This window comes from Bombina bombina, chromosome 5, assembly GCF_027579735.1.
Source record: "Bombina bombina isolate aBomBom1 chromosome 5, aBomBom1.pri, whole genome shotgun sequence".
Lineage (NCBI taxonomy): Eukaryota > Metazoa > Chordata > Amphibia > Anura > Bombinatoridae > Bombina > Bombina bombina.
Genome location: NC_069503.1, coordinates 671311357 through 671332779, shown reverse-complemented (window position 1 = coordinate 671332779; position 21423 = coordinate 671311357).

The window sequence follows — 21423 nt, the reverse complement described above, 5'->3', positions numbered from 1 at the left end:
ACCAACCCAACGGCCTTGTCGAACTACGCATATTTAACTGATACCAATTCTGGATCTATGCCATCATTGACCGACAGCCCTTTTGGGTATGATAGGTGGTGGATCATGCGGAATTGCCCTGGGACCTTTTTGGGCACCACCCCCAGTGGTGATACCCTTAAGTTTGGCAAAGGGGGGTCCGTAAACGGACCCGCCATTCTTCCCAAGCGAACTTCTTTCAAAAAATTTTCTCTTAGCTCCTCCGGGTGTTTCCTAGCCGACTTTAAATTACCTGCAACCCCCCCGCCTGTTCCTCCTTATATGGAATCATAAAGCCCGAGCTGAAACCCGTAAGTAGCAGCTCGGCATCCTCCGCCTGCCCCCGCTTATGGGCATACGCCTCTAACCATGGGGCCATCTTTCCGACCCTCACCGACATCCGCGCCCGCTGAACCCATGTCCCCTGACTGGGCCCCTTGCTTACCCTTTTTGAAGCATTTGGTGAAGGGGTGTATACCCCCACAACCGGAACATTCATGCTTGTATTTGCACGAGGCCCCAAACTTACATTGCCCGTCATTGAACTGGAAACACACTCCCTTTCTGAGAGCCGATCCAGTTCCCCCAGCGCCTCCGCCCCCGGCCGTTTTCCCGTAGCCCCGAGAGGAATAACTACCCCTCAAGGGGGTCATCATCTTGAGCCAAATGCCCATATCTCTGTCATCCCACCGCATCTCAGGACGTACCACCAACCGCTGCCTAAAACCTTCGTCATATCACCACCACGCCATCCCCCCATACGTCCTGTACGCACTAAAAATTTCGTCGTAATAACAAAACAATGAAGCCCCTTATTCTGGCGTCTTCTTGCATATGACACTGGCCAAAATGCAGAAGGCACGCGACCAATTCCCGAAAGTCTTTGGCAACTTGCGCCACCGTTTCTTTCGCTCCTCTTCCTCCTTTTTACCCTTCTCTTTTTCATCCTCCTTTACCTCTAGAACGTGTTCCAGAGGTAACAGGGAGAAGATCTCTATAAATTCCCGTTTTCCAATCTTTTCTCTCAATTCACTGGTTAAGTGAATCCCTAACGGGCCTACCGAACACAGACATGGTCTCCTGAGGGCCCCTTCTGGAACTCGGACCACCTCACCCCTGCTACCCCCCGGAGTTTCCGCACTTGCCGCATTTGCTTGAGTCCCGCCCACCGCCGGGATAGGCCCTGGCGTGGTCCACGCTGCCGCCACTGAGGTCCCTCCCCCCGGCTTCTCTAACATCGCTAGCAAAGTCCTCAAACCCGCAACCATCGCTTCCCTCTCACCAGTCACTGCCCCATTCACACCGGGTGCCCCACCAGCCATCTCACCTGCTGGCTGCTGCAGCGTTCCTGTGCCCTTTTCGCGTACTCTGCCCCTGTCTTCTTCCATCCTTCCTCTGCTGACGTCCAGCCTCCTCCGTACCGCTTCCCTTCTGGCAGGTGATCTCCCTCTGCCTCACCTGCTCCGGTCACGGCTCCTGTCCACCCGAGCCCAGGTGGGTGATGCCGGTGATCCTCCTCCCCTTGTCCTCCTCCGTGGCGACCTAGACCTCCTGCGTCCTCCTGAGGTCGCCGTCCTGTCCGGCTGCATGTCCCTTCTCCCGGTCCTACCTCCTGTTACTGGCGCCTGCAATGTAGACATAGCCGTAACCTCTCTCCCTTCGGAAACCCTTCTACCCCCTGTCCCCCCCCCTTTGAGGCCCTGCTCCCTGCCCCCCTCCACTCCGTTGAGGAGACAATAACTGTAAGATCTGCGCCAAAGCGGACAGATCTCCTACCTGTCTTGCAGTTCCTGGTCCTGCTGAAGTGCCTTCCAAGGGATCCTCCTCTTCATCTCCAAAGTCACAGCTGGCGTTGAGCTCGAGCGGTGGCTCCGTAAACCTGTCCTGCTGTGCTGGGATGCCTCCTCCAGAGGCGTCCAGAGCCTCCTCCCTCAGCTCTCCCCCGGCCACTCCTGCAACAAAACAAATCATTAAACCTGCCTCTTCACAAACCCCACCCAACCCCTCCTTAATCCCATTATTCCCCTAAAATCTCCCCCTTCTTCATTATTATTTATTTTTCATTTTTTTTTTTTTTTTTAACTCTAACCTAGGAACCCAATGCCAAGGGGGGCAAAATGTGACTACTCTGCCCCCTGCAGCTGTTTCTGCTCAATACCTGCTCCTGGGATCGTTACGCCAAGCCATATCCCTTGCCCAGCTATCCCCCGCCAAAACTATCCTCCTCCCTGCTATGCTAGCACGCCCTTGATGCCCCTTAGCCTTGCCCTGCCTATCAAAAGCCCCAGACCCCTGTATCCCTGGCCCCAACACCGCCCACCCGCCCCCCTCCCACCCCAACCCCCCCCCCAACATACACCACTACTATTGCCGAGCCTGACATGCGGGTGGAGAGGAGGGGGGGGGGGAGAAGGCCGCAAATACCACCTGATCTATATTCACCTAGTACAGGTCATATTCTAAATAGCCGTCCAGGGATTGGGGAACGTAGTCCCATATCCCTGGGCTACAAAATTATCCTCCAGCCTTATGCCTGGCCGCCCCGCGGTCCAATCCGCCTGCTTGGCTACAGTTTACAGCCATTACAACCCCCCCCCCCACGGCCTTATTCCCGGCCGCCACCCACGGCCTTATTCCCAGCCGCCGCCCGCGGCTAACTCTCATACCGACCTGGCCTTATTCCTGGCCGCCAACCCGTGGCTATCCCGTCTAGGCTTCCATTTTCCTTTTTAGCCGCCAAAACCTCTCCCCCCCCCGGCCTTATTCCCGGCCGCGCATAACATCCTGGGCCCATTTAAACCCTTATCCCCGGCCTTTGGACTTATAATTGTTTTGCGGCCGACAAGACAACACCCTCCCCCCCCTGGCCTCTAACACATTGTCCCCGGCCTTTTGGGCTTATAATTATTGTGGCCACCAAAGAACCCTCCCTCCCCCCCCGGCCGTCTTCCTGGCCGTGCATTTAGTTCCCCTACCCCCCCAACAGTCATCTTCGATAGCTCAGCTTTCAGACCCCCAATCTTTGATAACGCAGCTGCTTACCTGACTCCTGAGCGCTTCTCCCGGTCCGTCCTGCTCTGCCGCCTCCTCTCGATGTCCCTGGCTCCGCCTGCTGACGTACTGTGATGACGTCAGACCCGGCACCGCCTGCGGCCGGGCCTCCGCTCCCGCTCCAGTCCGCTGACCTCTGCCGCTCTCCGACCTCGCCTGTTTCTGTGGACCTGCTGGCTGGCTCCTCTCCCGACCGGATCTCCTCCTGCCAACCTCTGGGCTCAAGCGTTCCAGTGGCCTCGACCTCCTGGCTGGCCGTCTTCCACTCCCAACTGCTGCCTCCACCACCGGACCTGCTGTGGCTGCCTCCCCAGCCGTGGACAACTGCTGCCGGATCCAACCTTCGCCATTCCTCTTCGCCGCCGAAAGCAACTCCTGCAACAAGGCCTCCATCTTCAGGTAAGTAAGTGCACCGCACACCTCCTACCGTGCTTCTCCGGAAAGGGCACCTGTGACCTCACTTCCAGTACTGGATTTTATCAATGTTCCCCAACCCCACCCACCTGGAATAATCCACTCCTGGGGGGGGAGTGGGGTCACAGGTGCCCTCCTTCCAGTTTGTCATCCGGGGCCTTTTCTTTATGGGCTCAAATTATGGAAGATTTATGGCATGTGAGCAATGAGAAAATAACAATATGTGTCACTTTTATTTTTCTTTAGAAATGCAAAAGTGCATAAAATAGGATTTTTAGACACGCTGACTACAAGATGAGTTCTGGTAGTCCAAGCTCAATACCAATATTATAAAGTTTTCATTTTTAAATATACATTTATAATGTGCTTTCAATGGTCAGCAATATTCCCAATCCCCTCCTCTAAAATGAAGCTAATGAGACAATTACTTTAAAATTAGTTTTGTTGAAAATAACATAGTAACCAACCACTGAAAAGATGGATAATTCAATTCCACCCTTTAGGACCTATTTAAAGGCTACATTTAAGGATTACATAACATTAGAAATACAGGTATTTTGGCTATCCAAAAATTAATAAATAACTCACGATATCCTATATTTTGGATTAGGCATGTAGAAAGTGTAGCCTGTTAGTCCTGAAGATTGGATCTTTATAGCTCTGTCCTTATGAATGAGTCACTAACTTTATGCATTTCTTGTAGACATGGTTTGATAAATATACTGTATATTAGTGTGCATACAAAAAAACATGCAATTTAGTTAATATGTTTTATTATAAAACAAGAGTTTCTACATTTCTATGATAAAGGCAAACCTATATATATTTTCCTTCAATATGCTGTGTTATTATATGAAGTTCTATGATGACATTATTTAATATGGTCATTAAAGTATTATGAGGTAACATGTTTAACAATGTCATATATGTCACATGATGTTTATTACATTATATAGTCAACTGCAAGGTAAAATGATATTGATAATCTTCTGAGGAAAGCGTTTAAAGCTCTGCCTGAATGGTATTGACTCCGGAACTATGATTTATATTAAATAAAATAAAATAAATAAAAGCACTTGCAATCACAGATCTTGTCAACTTATGGACAGATATGGACATATTTATATCCTCTCTTCTGCACCCCAATGTCACCTGGCAAGATAGGAAAACAATATCAATAGCTTAAGCGTAATTGATAGTACATGATAGCATGGCATCATGATACAATATGCATTCATAATGATTATTTGTGAGGTTTTCATAATGATTTTTTATTAAATATGCATTCAACCCCAGACATCGGAATATGCTGAAGAATGTGTGATTAACAAAATGCATGAACGTTTAGTGTTGTTAATTTTGTTTGTTTTGTTTGCTTGTTCGGAGCCAAAACAAAGAGGACAGGAAACTGAGGAAAGTGGAGGAGCTAATATTGTTTTGCTAATCAGCTCACTTGTTTGCAGTGATGTATAAGGGGTTGGGCTATTCATGTTTCCAATATTCCCTACCCAATCCTGATAGAGTATTGCTAATTATTGATATTAGTAACAGAAATTCAGACATTAAGGGCCAGATTACAAGTGGAACACTAAATATTGCTTTCATAAAGACAATGGGGCCTATCTATCAAGCTCCGGATAGAGCTTGAGGACCTGTGTTTCTGGCGAGCCTGCAGGCTTGCCAGAAACACCAGTTATGAAGCAGCGGTCTAAAGACCACTGCTTCATAACTCAACCGCAATTCAACCCTATTGAGTACGATCGGGTTGATTGACATCCCCCTGCTGGCGGCCGATTGGCCGCGATTCTGCAGGGGGCGGCGTTGCACCAGCAGAACTTACAGTTCAGCCAATCAGTGCCTGCTCCCAGATAACTTCACGTGCACAAGCGCAGTGTTATCTATATGAAATACATGAACCAACACCCTCTAGTGGTGAAAAACTGTTAAAATGCATTCTGAAAAGAGGTGGCCTTTAAGGTCTAAGAAATTAGCATATGAACCTCCTAGGTTAAGCCTTCAACTAAGAATACCAAGAGAACAAAGCAACATTGGTGATAAAAGTAAATTTGAAAATTGTTTAAAATGACATGCTCTATCTGAATCATGAAAGTTTATTTTGGCCTAGACTGTCCCTTTAATTTTGAGCATCAGTTTTAACATTTAATTTATAATGTTATTGTAGCTTCACTGTAACAAACATGTTAGAACATGTTTAGGTACAGTGCAGTTGCAATATTAGAAAAAAACAACATGTTCAGTACATTAAAAAGACAAAAATTCCAAAAAACATGTTTGACATAGTGCAAAGCTGAAAAAAAACTTGTGTAAAATGAAAAAGCTACAGCTAATGTCTTCTATGGAATATTAATATCTGTACACAAAATCTTCTTCTTAAAAAGAAAAGGAGACAAAAAAAGTTAAAAGTATATTTACTTAATAATGGTAAGACTATAATAATAAACATACATAACACAGTGTATTAAGATAAAGTAACAAGAAAGAGGCGCCAATGGTGCAGATCAAAAGGTATTTCAAAATATCAAACTTATGTGAACACTAGGTACTCACAATAGGAGGAGGCACTCAGTTGTGCCGGTAGACGCAGGCTGGGTTTTAACAGCAATCCAGCTGGCTGTGAAAGGCAGCAAAAGGTGGCAGCTCTCTATCAGCATCCGATGGAAGAAGATCTAAAAGTGTAAGCAAGGATAGAGGCGCCTATGGTGCAGGTAAATGGTGGTACAATGAGTGCTAATAGCCCACTCTAACACAATGTACTCACATTTATTGAAGGCACTCACTTGTGCCTATAGAGGCAGGCTGGATTTAGCAGCAATCCAGCTGGCTGTAACCGGGTGGAAAGGCTGGTTCGTGGGTGTCAGAGTGCAGGAACTCTATAGTAGCATAGCAAGGTGGTACCAAAATAACACTGAGAGTGGATGTGTAATAAAAAATGGATTTATTTAAAACATATAAAAAAAGTTATTCCACTCATCACAGTGTTAAAAACAGCTGGTACATCAGGAATACATGCTATCCTGATGTACCAGCTGTTTTTAACACTGTGATGAGTGGAATAACTTTTTTTATATGTTTTAAATAAATCCATTTTTTATTACACATCCACTCTCAGTGTTATTTTGGTACCACCTTGCTATGCTACTATAGAGTTCCTGCACTCTGACACCCACGAACCAGCCTTTCCACCCGGTTACAGCCAGCTGGATTGCTGCTAAAATCCAGCCTGCCTCTATAGGCACAAGTGAGTGCCTTCAATAAATGTGAGTACATTGTGTTAGAGTGGGCTATTAGCACTCATTGTACCACCATTTACCTGCACCATAGGCGCCTCTATAACACAGTGTATGCACACGTACAATATACCTACAATCCCCTAGCCCCTTTATGTATATTATCCATGTAATGGAAATAGTGGCAACGGTGTTAGTTTAAGCAAATATCAACCCCTTCATAATATAGTATGCTGAAATAATAGTAGATATATAATCTATTCAGTATTCATTATATACCAGTTAGTATCACTGGTGAAGTGTAGGAGAAGGGGGGTGCTGACTGTCTGATAAATATATAGGTACAAAAAAGAGAGAGAAGTTTGACAGTACCCAGCACTCACAAAACACTATATAGTAACAGTATGCATTGAAAACCGGATTGTGTCAAGAACTGGTTATTAAAACGTAACTTTTACTAATGATAGAATAAAAAGGGTGGTAAATAGTACCAAATGTATAACATAAATAAGTGAGATATACATTTAAAACTTAGATTAAGAAACAGATCAGGACTGTGTGTGTGAGACTTCAAAAACAGAATTACTTCCTTAGTTCAAATACACCGTAACCCTCAGGGCTCAGAGAATACACGGATTGCTCTAAAGCTAATCTAAAAAGGGGATTGACCCCAACAACATTACCTAATCTGAGCAATACTGGTATCTAGAGCAGGAGAGGAAACGGTTTATAAATGACTGATTAAGGAAGGCAATTGCCACATCAATATGAGCTTAGAAAGGTCCCAGGTAAACACAAATTAGCAAGTCTCATGCACACAGACAATGCCTGATGTACATTTCGCCGCTAGCACGGCTTTCTCAGAGGCTAACCAGAGTCAGGGCCCCAACCCGGTATTTGTATCGTTATTGACCAATAGAAATTGGTTCTAAGCACACACCTCTAGATGCAGCCTATCACAAGAGGCTTAACATAATTGGTTAAAGATTCATCACATGATCGTATCAAGCAGATGTCAGGCTAATAACATGTTGAAACAATTTTGTAATATAAGATATTAGATATTCGCTACATTGTTTCAAAATCAAGTAATAGGTGTCAGGAACAATGAAAGATGTCAGCCTAGCTTACTCAAAATTGTCACTCCCACCTGGTCAAAGATTAATTCTATCCACCAATTGAATTCGAAAGTGTCTTACAATACAAAAATCTGCGTTTATTACCAATGACAGATTTTCATTCACACATTTCAACACACATATGTCACACGTAGGAAAATCCTCAATTGATGCATAAATCCTCTCCATGTATGTTGATAGAAAATTTGATTGCGTTTTTCAAAAAACGATCATAAGAGAATTATGTCAACATCCTTCCTATATCACACGAATGTAAATACTCTATTGCTGTAGAAAAATAAATAAATAAAGCCTCTCCATATATATTGATAAAAAATTTACATTTTAATTGCGTTTTTCAAAAAACGATCATGAGAGAATGACGTCAAAACTCATTCACAAATTGACTTAAATAAGACACACTCTTCTTATCTGTCAGAGCAAAGAGTAATGTTAACACGAATAAGTATAGTGACTCTATTGAAACGGAATCTTCTTGTGTGTCCCTAGTAGATTAAGTGCATAAAATAGCTTGATATCAAAAATCTATATGTAAGATTTATGAATAATATCACGTAATGCGTATCACATTTCAAATAGCAAACCAAAAAAGGGGGGACATTGTTTGCAATATTTCAGCCAATATTATCACTATAGTGCAGATCCTGCCCATTAGTGGATTAACCAAATTTAATTGCGTTTTTCAACAAACGATAATAAAAGAATAATGTGAACACTAATCCACCAATTGACTTAAATTGAACACACTATTCTTATTTATAAAAGCAAAGAGTATTATTATGCAATCATAAGATGAAATATGCTAAGGTGTATCTCTTATTACAGTGGTTATAATCATAATTTATTTTGTACTGTAATTTCCCAAACGTCATCTGCTACAAGTATAAGACTATCATTCGTGCCAGTATGGTAGTTTATCACTATATGAGTTATTACAATAGTGTTACTGTTCCTTCTGTCATGGATTATTGATCTATATGTACATTAAAAGTCACCTATTGTTCATTTACAGGAATGCCGCAAATCCATCCTGTTCGTTAATCCTATTGAGTGTAAGGGTATTAAGCCAAAAAATCCAGCGGCATTCATATTGGAGCAGCATTTGTTCTATATTTCCTCCTCTTATGCCTCTCCATGTATATTGATAGAAAATTTAAATTTTAATTGCGTTTTTCAAAAAACGATCATGAGAGAATGTCAAAACTCAGTCACAAATTGACTTAAATAAGACACACTCTTCTTATCTGTCAGAGCAAAGAGTAATGTTAACACGAATAAGTATATTGACTCTATTGAAACGGAGTCTTCTTGTATGTCCCTAGTAGATTAAGTGCATAAAATAGCTTGATATCAAAAATCTATATGTAAGATTTATGAATAATATCACGTAATGCGTATCACATTTCAAATAGCAAACCAAAAAAGGGGGGACATTGTTTGCAATATTTCAGCCTATATTATCACTATAGTGCAGATCCTGCCCATTAGTGGATTAACCAAATTTAATTGCGTTTTTCAACAAACGATAATAAAAGAATAATGTCAACACTAATCCACCAATTGACTTAAATTGAACACACTATTCTTATTTATAAAAGCAAAGAGTATTGTTATGCAATCATAAGATTAAATATGCTAAGGTGTATCTCTTATTACAGTGGTTATAATCATAATTTATTTTGTACTGTAATTTCCAAAACGTCATCTGCTACAAGTATAGGACTATCATTCATGCCAGTATGGTAGTTTATCCCTATATGAGTTATTACAATAGTGTTACTGTTCCTTCTGTCATGGATTATTGATCTATATGCACATTAAAAGTCACCTATTGTTCATTTACAGGAATGCCGCAAATCTATCCTGTTCGTTAATCCCATTTACGTTTTAATAACCAGTTCTTGACACAATCCGGTTTTCAATGCATACTGTTACTACATAGTGTTTTGTGAGTGCTGGATATTATCCATGTACTAGTTTCACTATTGTATTGTAACAAAACGAGTTGAGTTTCGGTTGACACATGTAAATTATATTGCATTAAATCTGTAAAGGTATTATTTACATTACACCTTCAATACAGGTGGCAATGCTGCTTTTAAAATGTTTAATGATTATGAACATATTAATTTAAACAATGTGTGTGTATGACAAAATATTTACAAATAATCTATACTATAATTGCGTTTGTAATGTCCGTCGCCATCGGCAGTAGCGCGCATCCTCAATGGAATGTTGGCACGCAGCCAAAAGAATTCACCTGGATGCAGCGAACCTGCATCCAGGTGAATTCCGAAATCCACCGGGATGCAGCGAAGGCAAATAGAGTATTACAAAAAAAAACACCGCCCGCACGAAGTATAACAAAAAAAAAAAAACATGAACCTCCCACACGAAGTATTAACACCTACACCGCAAACCCACACATCGCAAAATAATAAAGTAATTAACCACTTAATCCCTTAACCATCAACCACCCACATTGCAATAAACCTAATTACCCTATTAACCCATAAACTGCAAAAACCCCACATCGCAATAAACCTAATTTCCCTATTAACCCCTAAACTGCAAAACCCCCACATTGCAATAAACATAATTAACCTATTAACCCCTAAGCCGCAAAACCCACACATCGCAATAAACCTATTTACCCTATTAACCCATAAACCGCAAAAAACCCACATCGCAATAAACCTATTTAACCTATTAACCCCTTAAACCGCCAAAATCCACAATGCAAATAATTAATTTAATTACTAAGTCCTCTAACCTAACAACCCCTAACCTAATACCCCCTTACCTAAATTAACACAAATTAACTAAACTAAAAAATACTAAAGTTACAAAAAAAAAGCTAAGATTACAAAAAATTAAAAAGGCTAACATTACAGAAAATAAAAAAACAAATTACCAAAGTTTACAAAATTTAACCTAATCCCTATGACCTAGATTTGGAGTTTGGCGGTAGCCGTGAAAACCAGCGTTAGAGGCTCCTAACGCTGGTTTTAGGCTACCGCCGGTATTTAGAGTCACTCAAAATAGGGTCTAACGCTCACTTTTAAGCCGCGACTTTTCCATACCGCAGATCCCCTTACGTCAATTGCGTATCCTATCTTTTCAATGGGATCTTCCTAACTCCGGTATTTAGAGTCGTTTCTGAAGTGAGCGTTAGACATCTAACGACAACTCCAGCCGCAGGAAAAAAGTCAGTAGTTAAGAGCTTTCTGGGCTAACGCCGGTTTATAAAGCTCTTAACTACTGTACTCTAAAGTACACTAACACCCATAAACTACCTATGTACCCCTAAACCGAGGTCCCCCCACATCGCCGCCACTCGATTAAATTTTTTTAACCCCTAATCTGCCGACCGCCACCTACGTTATCCTTATGTACCCCTAATCTGCTGCCCCTAACACCGCCGACCCCTGTATTATATTTATTAACCCCTAATCTGCCCCCCACAACGTCGCTGCCAGCTACCTACACTTATTAACCCCTAATCTGCCGTCCGCACGCCGCCGCCAGCTACATTATCCCTATGTACCCCTAATCTGCTGCCCCTAACACCGCCGACCCCTATATTATATTTATTAACCCCTAATCTGCCCCCCACAACGTCGCCTCCACCTGCCTACACTTATTAACACCTAATCTGCCGAGCGGACCTGAGCGCTACTATAATAAAGTTATTAACCCCTAATCCGCCTCACTAACCCTATAATAAATAGTATTAAACCCTAATCTGCCCTCCCTAACATCGCCGACACCTAACTTCAATTATTAACCCCTAATATGCCGACCGGAGCTCACCGCTATTCTAATAAATGGATTAACCCCTAAAGCTAAGTCTAACCCTAATACTAACACCCCCCTAAATTAAATATAATTTAAATCTAACGAAATAAATTAACTCTTATTAAATAAATTATTCCTATTTAAAGATAAATACTTACCTGTAAAATAAATCCTAATATAGCTACAATATAAATTATATTTATATTATAGCTATTTTAGGATTTATATTTATTTTACAGGTAACTTTGTATTTATTTTAACCAGGTACAATAGCTATTAAATAGTTAAGAACTATTTAATAGCTAAAATAGTTAAAATAATTACAAATTTACCTGTAAAAGAAATCCTAACCTAAGTTACAATTAAAACTAACACTATACTATCAATAAATTAATTAAATAAACTACCTACAATTACCTACAATTAACCTAACACTACACTATCAATAAATTAATTAAATACAATTCCTACAAATAAATACAATTAAATAAACTTGCTAAAGTACAAAAAATAAAAAAGAACTAAGTTACAAAAAATAAAAAAGATATCTACAAACATAAGAAAAATATTACAACAATTTTAAACTAATTACACCTACTCTAAGCCCCCTAATAAAACAACAAAGCCCCCCAAAATAAAAAATGCCCTACCCTATTCTAAATTACTAAAGTTAAAAGCTCTTTTACCTTACCAGCCCTGAACAGGGCCCTTTGCGGGGCATGCCCCAAGAAGTTCAGTTCTTTTGCCTGTAAAAAAAAAACATACAATACCCCCCCCCCCCAACATTACAACCCACCACCCACATACCCCTAATCTAACCCAAACCCCCCTTAAATAAACCTAACACTAAGCCCCTGAAGATCATCCTACCTTGTCTTCACCTCACCAGGTATCACCGATCCGTCCTGGCTCCAAAATCTTCATCCAACCCAAGCGGGGGTTGGCGATCCATCATCCGGTGCCTGGCGACGTCCAACTGCAGAATGACGGTTCCTTTAAAGGACGTCATCCAAGATGGCGTCCCTCGAATTCCGATTGGCTGATAGGATTCTATCAGCCAATCGGAATTAAGGTAGGAATATTCTGATTGGCTGATGGAATCAGCCAATCAGAATCAAGTTCAATCCGATTGGCTGATCCAATCAGCCAATCAGATTGAGCTCGCATTCTATTGGCTGTTCCGATCAGCCAATAGAATGCAAGCTCAATCTGATTGGCTGATTGGATCAGCCAATCGGATTGAACTTGATTCTGATTGGCTGATTCCATCAGCCAATCAGAATATTCCTACCTTAATTCCGATTGGCTGATAGAATCCTATCAGCCAATCGGAATTCGAGGGACGCCATCTTGGATGACGTCCCTTAAAGGAACCGTCATTCGGCTAGTAGGCGTCGGGAGAAGAGGATGTTCCGCGTCGGAGGTCTGCAAGATAGATCCGGAAGAAAGAAGATTGAAGATGCCGTTGATAGAAGACTTAATCCGGATCATGGACCTCTTCAGCTCCCGCTTGGATGAAGACTTCATCCGGATCATGGACCTTTTCAGCTCCCGCTTGGATGAAGACTTCAGCCGGATCATGGACCTCTTCAGCCCCCCGCTTGGGCTTGGATCAGGACATCGGAGGAGCTCTTCAGGACGGATCGGTGAACCTGGCAGGGTGAAGATAAGGTAGGAAGATCTTCAGGGGCTTACTGTTAGGTTTATTTAAGGGGGGTTTGGGTTAGATTAGGGGTATGTGGGTGGTGGGTTGTAATGTTGGGGGGGGTATTGTATGTTTTTTTTTACAGGCAAAAGAGCTGAATTCTTTGGGGCATGCCCCGCAAAGGGCCCTGTTCAGGGCTGGTAAGGTAAAAGAGCTTTGAACTGTAGTAATTTAGAATAGGGTAGGGCATTTTTTTATTTTGGGGGGTCTTTGTTATTTTATTAGGGGGCTTAGAGTAGGTGTAATTAGTTTAAAATTGTTGTAATATTTTTCTTATGTTTGTAAATATTTTTTTATTTTTTGTAACTTAGTTATTTTTTTTTTGTACTTTAGCTAGTTTATTTAATTGTATTTATTTGTAGCAATTGTATTTAATTAATTTATTGATAGTGTAGTGTTAGGTTAGGTTAATTGTAGGTAGTTTATTTAATTAATTTATTGATAGTCTAGTGTTAGGTTTATTTGTAACTTAGGTTAGGATTTATTTTACAGGTAAATTTGTAATTATTTTAACTATTTTAGCTATTAAATAGTTCTTAACTATTTAATAGCTATTGTACCTGGTTAAAATAAATACAAAGTTACCTGTAAAATAAATATAAATCCTAAAATAGCTATAATATAAATATAATTTATATTGTAGCTATATTAGGATTTATTTTACAGGTAAGTATTTATCTTTAAATAGGAATAATTTATTTAATAAGAGTTAATTTATTTCGTTAGATTTAAATTATATTTAACTTAGGGGGGGGGTTAGTATTAGGGTTAGACTTAGCTTTAGGGGTTAATCCATTTATTAGAATAGCAGTGAGCTCCGGTCGGCAGATTAGGGGTTAATAATTGAAGTTAGGTGTCGTCGATGTTAGGGAGGGCAGATTAGGGGTTAATACTATTTATGATAGGGTTAGTGAGGCGGATTAGGGGTTAATAAGTGTAGGCAGGTGGAGGCGACGTTGTGGGGGCAGATTAGGGGTTAATAAATATAATATAGGGGTCGGCGATGTTAGGGCAGCAGATTAGGGGTACATAGGGATAATGTAAGTAGCGGCGGTTTACGGAGCGGCAGATTAGGGGTTAATAATAATATGCAGGGGTCAGCGATAGCGGGGGCGGCAGATTAGGGGTTAATAAGTGTAAGGTTAGGGGTGTTTAGACTCGGGGTACATGTTAGAGTGTTAAGTGCAGACGTAGGAAGGGTCACCACATAGCAAACAATGGGGCTGCGTTAGGAGCTGAACGCGGCTTTTTTGCAGGTGTTAGGTTTTTTTTCAGCTCAAACAGCCCCATTGTTTCCTATGGGGGAATTGTGCACGAGCACGTTTTTGAGGCTGGCCGCGTCCGTAAGCAACTCTGGTATCGAGAGTTGAAGCTGCGTTAAAAATGCTCTACGCTCCTTTTTTGGAGCCTAACGCAGCCTTTATGCGGACTCTTGATACCAGAGTTATTTTTATGATGCGGCAAGTAAAACGCGGGCGTTAGTTTTTCGGCTTGTTACCGACAAAACTCCAAATCTAGCCGTATGAAAATAAAAAAGCCCCCCAAAATAAAAACACTCCCTAATCTAAGAATAAATTGCCAGTAGCCCTTTTAAGGGCTTTTTGCAGGGCATTGCCCCAAGATAAACAGCTCTTTCTCTTGTTAAGTGTATCCAGTCCACGGATCATCCATTACTTATGGAATATATTCTCCTTCCCAACAGGAAGCTGCAAGAGTCCACCCACAGCAAAGCTGCTATATAGCTCCTCCCCTAACTGCCATATTCAGTCATTCTCTTGCAAGCCTCAACATAGATAGGAGGTCGTGAGAGTCTGTGGTGCTTTCTACTTAGTTTATTCTTCAATCAAAAGTTTGTTATTTTTAAATGGCACCGGAGTGTGCTGTTTATCTCAGGCAGTATTTGGAAGAAGAATCTGCCTGCGTTTTTCTATGATCTTAGCAGACGTAACTAAGATCCATTTGCTGTTCTCACACATTCTGAGGAGTGAGGTACTTCAGAGGGGGAATGGCGTGCAGGTTTTCCTGCAGATAAGGTATGTGCAGTAAAATATTTTTCTAGGAATGGAATTGACTAAGAAAATACTGCTGATACCGAAGTAATGTAAGTAAAGCCTTAAATGCAGCGATAGCGACTGGTATCAGGCTTATTAATAGAGATACATACTCTTGTAAAAATGTGTTTTAAAACGTTTGCTGGCATGTTTAATAGTTTTTTAACATATGTTTGGTGATAAAACTTATTGGGGCCTAAGTTTTTTCCACATGGCTGGCTTAAATTTTGCATAGAAACAGTTAACTGAAGCTTCCCACTGTTGGCTGTGGCAGTTTGTTGTGTCTGTTTTTAAAAACGTCTATGTCATTTTTTTGATCTGTTTTTTGCATTAAGGGGTTAATCATCCATTTGCAAGTGGGTGCAATGCTCTGTTACCTTATTACATGTACTGTAAAAATTTCGTTTGTTTTACTGCCTTTTTTTCACTGTTTTTCAAATTTTGACAAAATTTGTTTCTCTTAAAGGCACAGTAACGTTTTATATATTTGCTTGTTAACTTGATTTAAAGTGTTTTCCAAGCTTACTAGTCTCATTATTAGTCTGTTCTAACATGTCTGACATTATGTTTTAAAGCCATGGTGGAACCCCATCTTAGCATGTGTACCAGATGTACTGATTTCATGTTAAACAATAAAGATCATTTTTTGTTTTTAAAAACATTATCACCAGAGGATTCTGTCGTGGGGGTAGTTATGCCGACTAACTCTCCCCATGTGTCAGACCTTTTGACTCCCGCTTTAGGGACTCACGCTCAAATGGCGCCAAGTACATCAAGGGCACCCATAGCGTTTCTTTTACCAGGGGATTCTGTTGAGGGGAAAGTTATGCCGACTAACTCTCCCCACGTGTCAGACCCTTCGACTCCCGCTTCAGGGACTCACGCTCAAATGGCGCCAAGTACATCAAGGGCGCCCATAGCGTTTATTTTACAAGACATGGCAAAGGTGGTGAATAATATTCTGGCAGCAGTATTAGTCAGACTACCTGAAATTAAAGGAAAGCAGTTAGCTCTGGGGGTAGATACAGAGCATACAGACGCTTTTAGAACCATGTATGATACTACCTCACAATATGCTTAGTCTGTGGGTGATTTTTTTTTTTTTTTTTTTTTTTGACTCAGGGAAGATGATTTAACCTGATTTTGATATTTCTACATTTAAAATTTATGCTTGAGAACCTCCACTTGTTGCTCAGGGAGGCTTTGGCTGCTCTGAATGAATGTGTACAATCGCAGGGCCAGAGAAATTGTGTAGACTGGATAAATAATATGCAGTGCCGGTGTGTACTGATGTTTTTCCAATACCTAAAGAGGTTTACTAAAAATTTTTTAATAAGGAATGGGATAGACCAGGTGTGCCGTTCTCTTCCCCTCCTATTTTTTAGAAGAATGTTTTCTAATAATTACCACCACACAGGACTTCTGGCAGACAGTTCCTAAGGTGGAGAGAAGAGTTTCTACTCTAGCTAAGCGTACCACTACCTCTGACGAGGACAGTTGTGCTTTTTAGATCCAATGGATAAAAAATGTTTATTCAACAGGGTTTTATCCTGCAGCCCCTTGCATACATTGCTTCTGTCACTGCTGCTGCGGCGTTCTGGGTTGAGTCTCTTGATGAGGCTTTACAGTTAAGCGACTCCATTGGATGAATATATTTGACAAGGTTATGCTAGCCAATTCCTTTGTTTTCTGATGCCTTGTTCATTTGACTAGACTAACGGGTAAGAATTCTGTTTTTTACTATACTGGCGCGCAGAGCGCTATGGCTTATATCATGGTCAGCTGTCGTGACTTTAATAAATAAGCTAGTTAACTTCCCTTCAAGGGGCAGACCCTATTCGGGCCTGGTTTGAAGGAGATTATTGCTTATATCACTGGAGGAAAAGGTCATGCCCTTCCTCAGGATAGGTCCAAATCAAGGGCCAAAAAAAAAAAAAAAAAAAAAAGTCTAATTTTCGTGCCTTTTAAAAACTTCAGGGCAGGTGTGGCATCCTCTTCCTCTAAGGCAAAACAAGAGGGAATTTTTGCTCAGTCCAAGGCGGTCTGGAGACAATCGGACCTGGAACAAAGATAAGCAGGCCAAGGAGCCTGCTGCTGCCTCTAAGGCAGCATGAAGGAACGGACCCCTATCCGGTAACGGATCCTATAGGGGGCAGACTTTCATTCTTCGCCCAGGCGTGGGCAAGAGATGCCCAGGATCCCTAGGCATTGGATTTTATATCCCAGAGATATCTTCTGGATTTCAAATATTCCCCCCCAAAAAAAGGGGAGATTTCGCCTTTCACAATTATCTGCAAACCAGATAAAGAAGGAGGCATTCTTACATTGTGTACGAGATCCATCCAGTTCCAAGAGAGGAACAGGGACAGAGTTTTTACTCAAATCTGTTTGTGGTTCCCAAGGAGAGGGAACCTTCAGACCTATTTTGGATCTAAAGATCTTAAACAAATTCCTCAGAATTCCGTCATTTAAGATGGAAACTATTCGTACCATCTTAACTATGATCCAGGAGAGTCAATAGAGGACTACAATGGATTTGAAGGATGCTTAACCTCACATTGTGATGCATAAAGATCACCATCGTTTTTCAGGTTTGCCTTTCTAGACAGGCATTACCAGTTTGTAGCTCTTTCCTTTGGGATATCTACAGCCCCAAGAATCTTTATGGAGGTTCTGGGGTCGCTTTGGCGGTCGGGGCATAGAAGTGGCCCCTTATTTAGACGACATCCTGATACAGGCGTCAAACATCCAAATTGCCCAGTCTCATACGGACGTAGTACTGGCATTTCTGAGATCACATGGGTGGAAAGTGAACAAGGAAAGAGTTCTCTATCCCCAATCTCAAGGGTTTCCCTCCTAGGGACTCTGATAGATTCTGTAGAAATGAAAATTTACCTGACGGAGTCCAGGTTGTCAAAGTTTCTAAATTTCTGCCGTGTTTTTTTTTTTTTTTTCATCCCATCCGTGCCCTTCGGTGGCTCAGTACATGAATGAAATCAGCTTAATGTTAGCGGCAAGGGACATAGTACCGTTTGCACGTCTACATTTCAGACCGCTGCAACTATGCATGCTCAGTCAGAGGAACGGGGATTACACAGATTTGTCCCCCTGTTAAACCTGGACCAAGAGACCAGAGATTCTCTTCTCTGGTGACTATGTCGGGTCCATCTGTCCAAGGGTATGACCTTCCGCAGGTCAGATGGGACAATTGTTACAATAGATGCCAGCCTTTTAGGTTGGGATGCAGTCTGGAACTCCCTGAAGGCTCAGGGATAGTGGACTTAGGAGGAGACCCTCCTAATAAATATTCTGGAACTGGGAGTGATATTCCATGCTCTTCAGACTTGGCCTCAGTTAGCAACTCTGAGGTACATCATACTCAGTCGGACAATATACACGACTGTGGCTTACATCAGCCATCAAGGGGGAACAGAAGTTCCCTAGCGATGTTAGAAGTCTTACAATAATTCACTGGACAGAGACTCACTCTTGTCTATCAGCTATCCATATCCCAGGTGTTGAGAACTGGGAGGTGGATTTTCTAAGTCGTCAGACTTTTCTTCCGGGGGAGTGGGATTTCCTCCGGAGGTCAAGACCAAGCAGGAGAGGGCTTTGGTGTTTTTGACAGCGCCTGCGTAGCCACGCAGGACCTGGTATGCAGATCTCGTGGACATGTCATCCTTTCCATCACAGTCTCTGCTTCTGAGACAGGTCCCTCTACCTCAGGGTCCTTTCAACCATCTAAATAGAATCAATCTGAGATGGACTGCCTGGAGACTGAACGCTTGATGTTATCAAAGCATGGCTTCTCCGAGTCAGTCATTGATACCTTAATACAGACATGAAAGCCTGTCTCTAGGAAAATTGAACATAGATATGGTGTAAATATCTGATTGTTATGAATCCAAGGGTTACTCATGGAGTAAAGTCTGGATTCCCAGGATATTATCTTTTCTCCAAGATGTTTTTGAGAAAAGGGTTGTCAGCTAATTCCTTAAAAGGGGACAGATTTTTACTCTGTCTATTTTTTTGCACAAGCGTCTGGCAGGTATTCTAGACGTTCAGGCATTTGGTCAGGCTTTGGTTAGATCCAAGCCTGTGTTTAAAACTGTTGCTCCGCCATGGAGCTTAAACCTGATTCTTAAGGTTCTTCAAGAAGTTCCGTTTGAACCTTTTTTGTTCCATAGATATCAATCTTTATCTTGGAAAGTTCCTTTTGGGTAGCTAATTCCTCGACTCGTAGAGTCTCCAAGTTATCTGTGTTACAATGTGATTCTCCTTATCTGGTCCTTCGTACGGATAAGGTAGTCCTGCGTACCAACCTGGGTTTTTTCCTAAGGTGGTATCTAACAAGTACATCACTCAAGAGATAGTTGTTCCATGCTTGTATCCTAATCCTTCCTCAAAGAAGGAACGTCTATTACACAATATTGGACGTGGTTTGTGCTTTAAAGTTTTACTTACAAGCTACTACAGTTTTCATCAAACGTTCACCTTGTTTGTTGTCTATTCTGGACAGAGGAGAGGTCAAAAGACTTCAGCAGCCTCTCTGTCTTTTTGGTTAAAAAGCATAATTCATTTAGCTTATGAGACTGCTGGACAGCAGCCTCCTGAAGGGATTACAGCTCATTCTACTAGAGCTGTGGTTTTCACTTGGGCCTTTTTTAAATGTGGCTTCTGTTGAATAGATTTACAAGACGGAGTCTTGGTCTGCGCTTCATACTTTTCAAATTTAACAAATTTGATACCTTGCTTCTTCGGAGGCTATTTTTGGGAGAAAGGGTTTTTTACAGGCAGTGGTAACTTCCGTTTAAGTACCTGCCTTGTCCCTCCCATCATCCGTGTACTTTAGCTTTGGTATTGGTATTCCATAAGTAATGGATGATCCGTGGACTGGATACACTTAACAAGAGAAAACATAATTTATGCTTACCTGATAAATTTATTTCTCTTGTAGTGTATCCAGTCCACGGCCCGCCCTGTCACTTTAAGGCAGGTAATTTTTTTCATTTGAACTACAGTCACCACTGCACCCTATGGTTTTTCCTTTCTCTGCATGTTTTCGGTCAAATGACTGAATATGGCAGTTAGGGGAGGAGCTATATAGCAGCTTTGCTGTGGGTGGACTCTTGCAGCTTCCTGTTGGGAAGGAGAATATATTCCATAAGTAATGGAAGATCCGTGGACTGGATACACTACAAGAGAAATAAATTTATCAGGTAAGCATAAATTATGTTTTTACAGAAAAAAAGTCTAAGTCCCCCTAACAGTAAACCCCCCCACCCACCAAACCCCCCAAAATAAAAGAACCTAACACTAAAAACCTAAACTACCCATTGCCCTGAAAAGGGCATTTGTTTGGGCATTGCCCTTAAAAGGGCATTTAGCTATTTTACTGCCCATCCCTAATCTAAATAAAACAACCCCCCTTAAAAAAAAAAAAACTTATAAAAACTTCTATCCCCCAGGTTGGTACTCACACCATTCCTGAAGTCCGGCGGAGAAAATCCTGTTCCAGGCAGTGAAGTCTTCCAAGTGGCGACCTCTTCTTTCTTCTTCCAGGAACATCCGGCGTGTGGTTTTTTTAAGAATATGTAAAATAATTTTCTCCCAGCATTGCTAGAGATTATAAACTTATCAAAATGTTTTTTTTTTCTGTGAAGTCTGTAAGACTTAAAATAATAGATGCTGAAATAATGAAATAGGCAGATCATAATAATAATAAAAAAACAATTCACGTGTATATATATTTTTACATATTACTCAATGGGCTCCATGCACTAAGCTGTCTGCGAGGTGTTTGTGAGTTTTTCCGTCTACATTTCTGCGTGCGGATCAAACATCATATGTACTATGCCCCTAATTCATTGGAAAACTGACTTATTGATCTATATGCACATTAAGTCACCTATTCATTTACAGGAATGCCGCAAATCCATCCTGTTCGTTAATCCTATTGAGTGTAAGGGTATTAAGCCAAAAAATCCAGCGGCATTCAG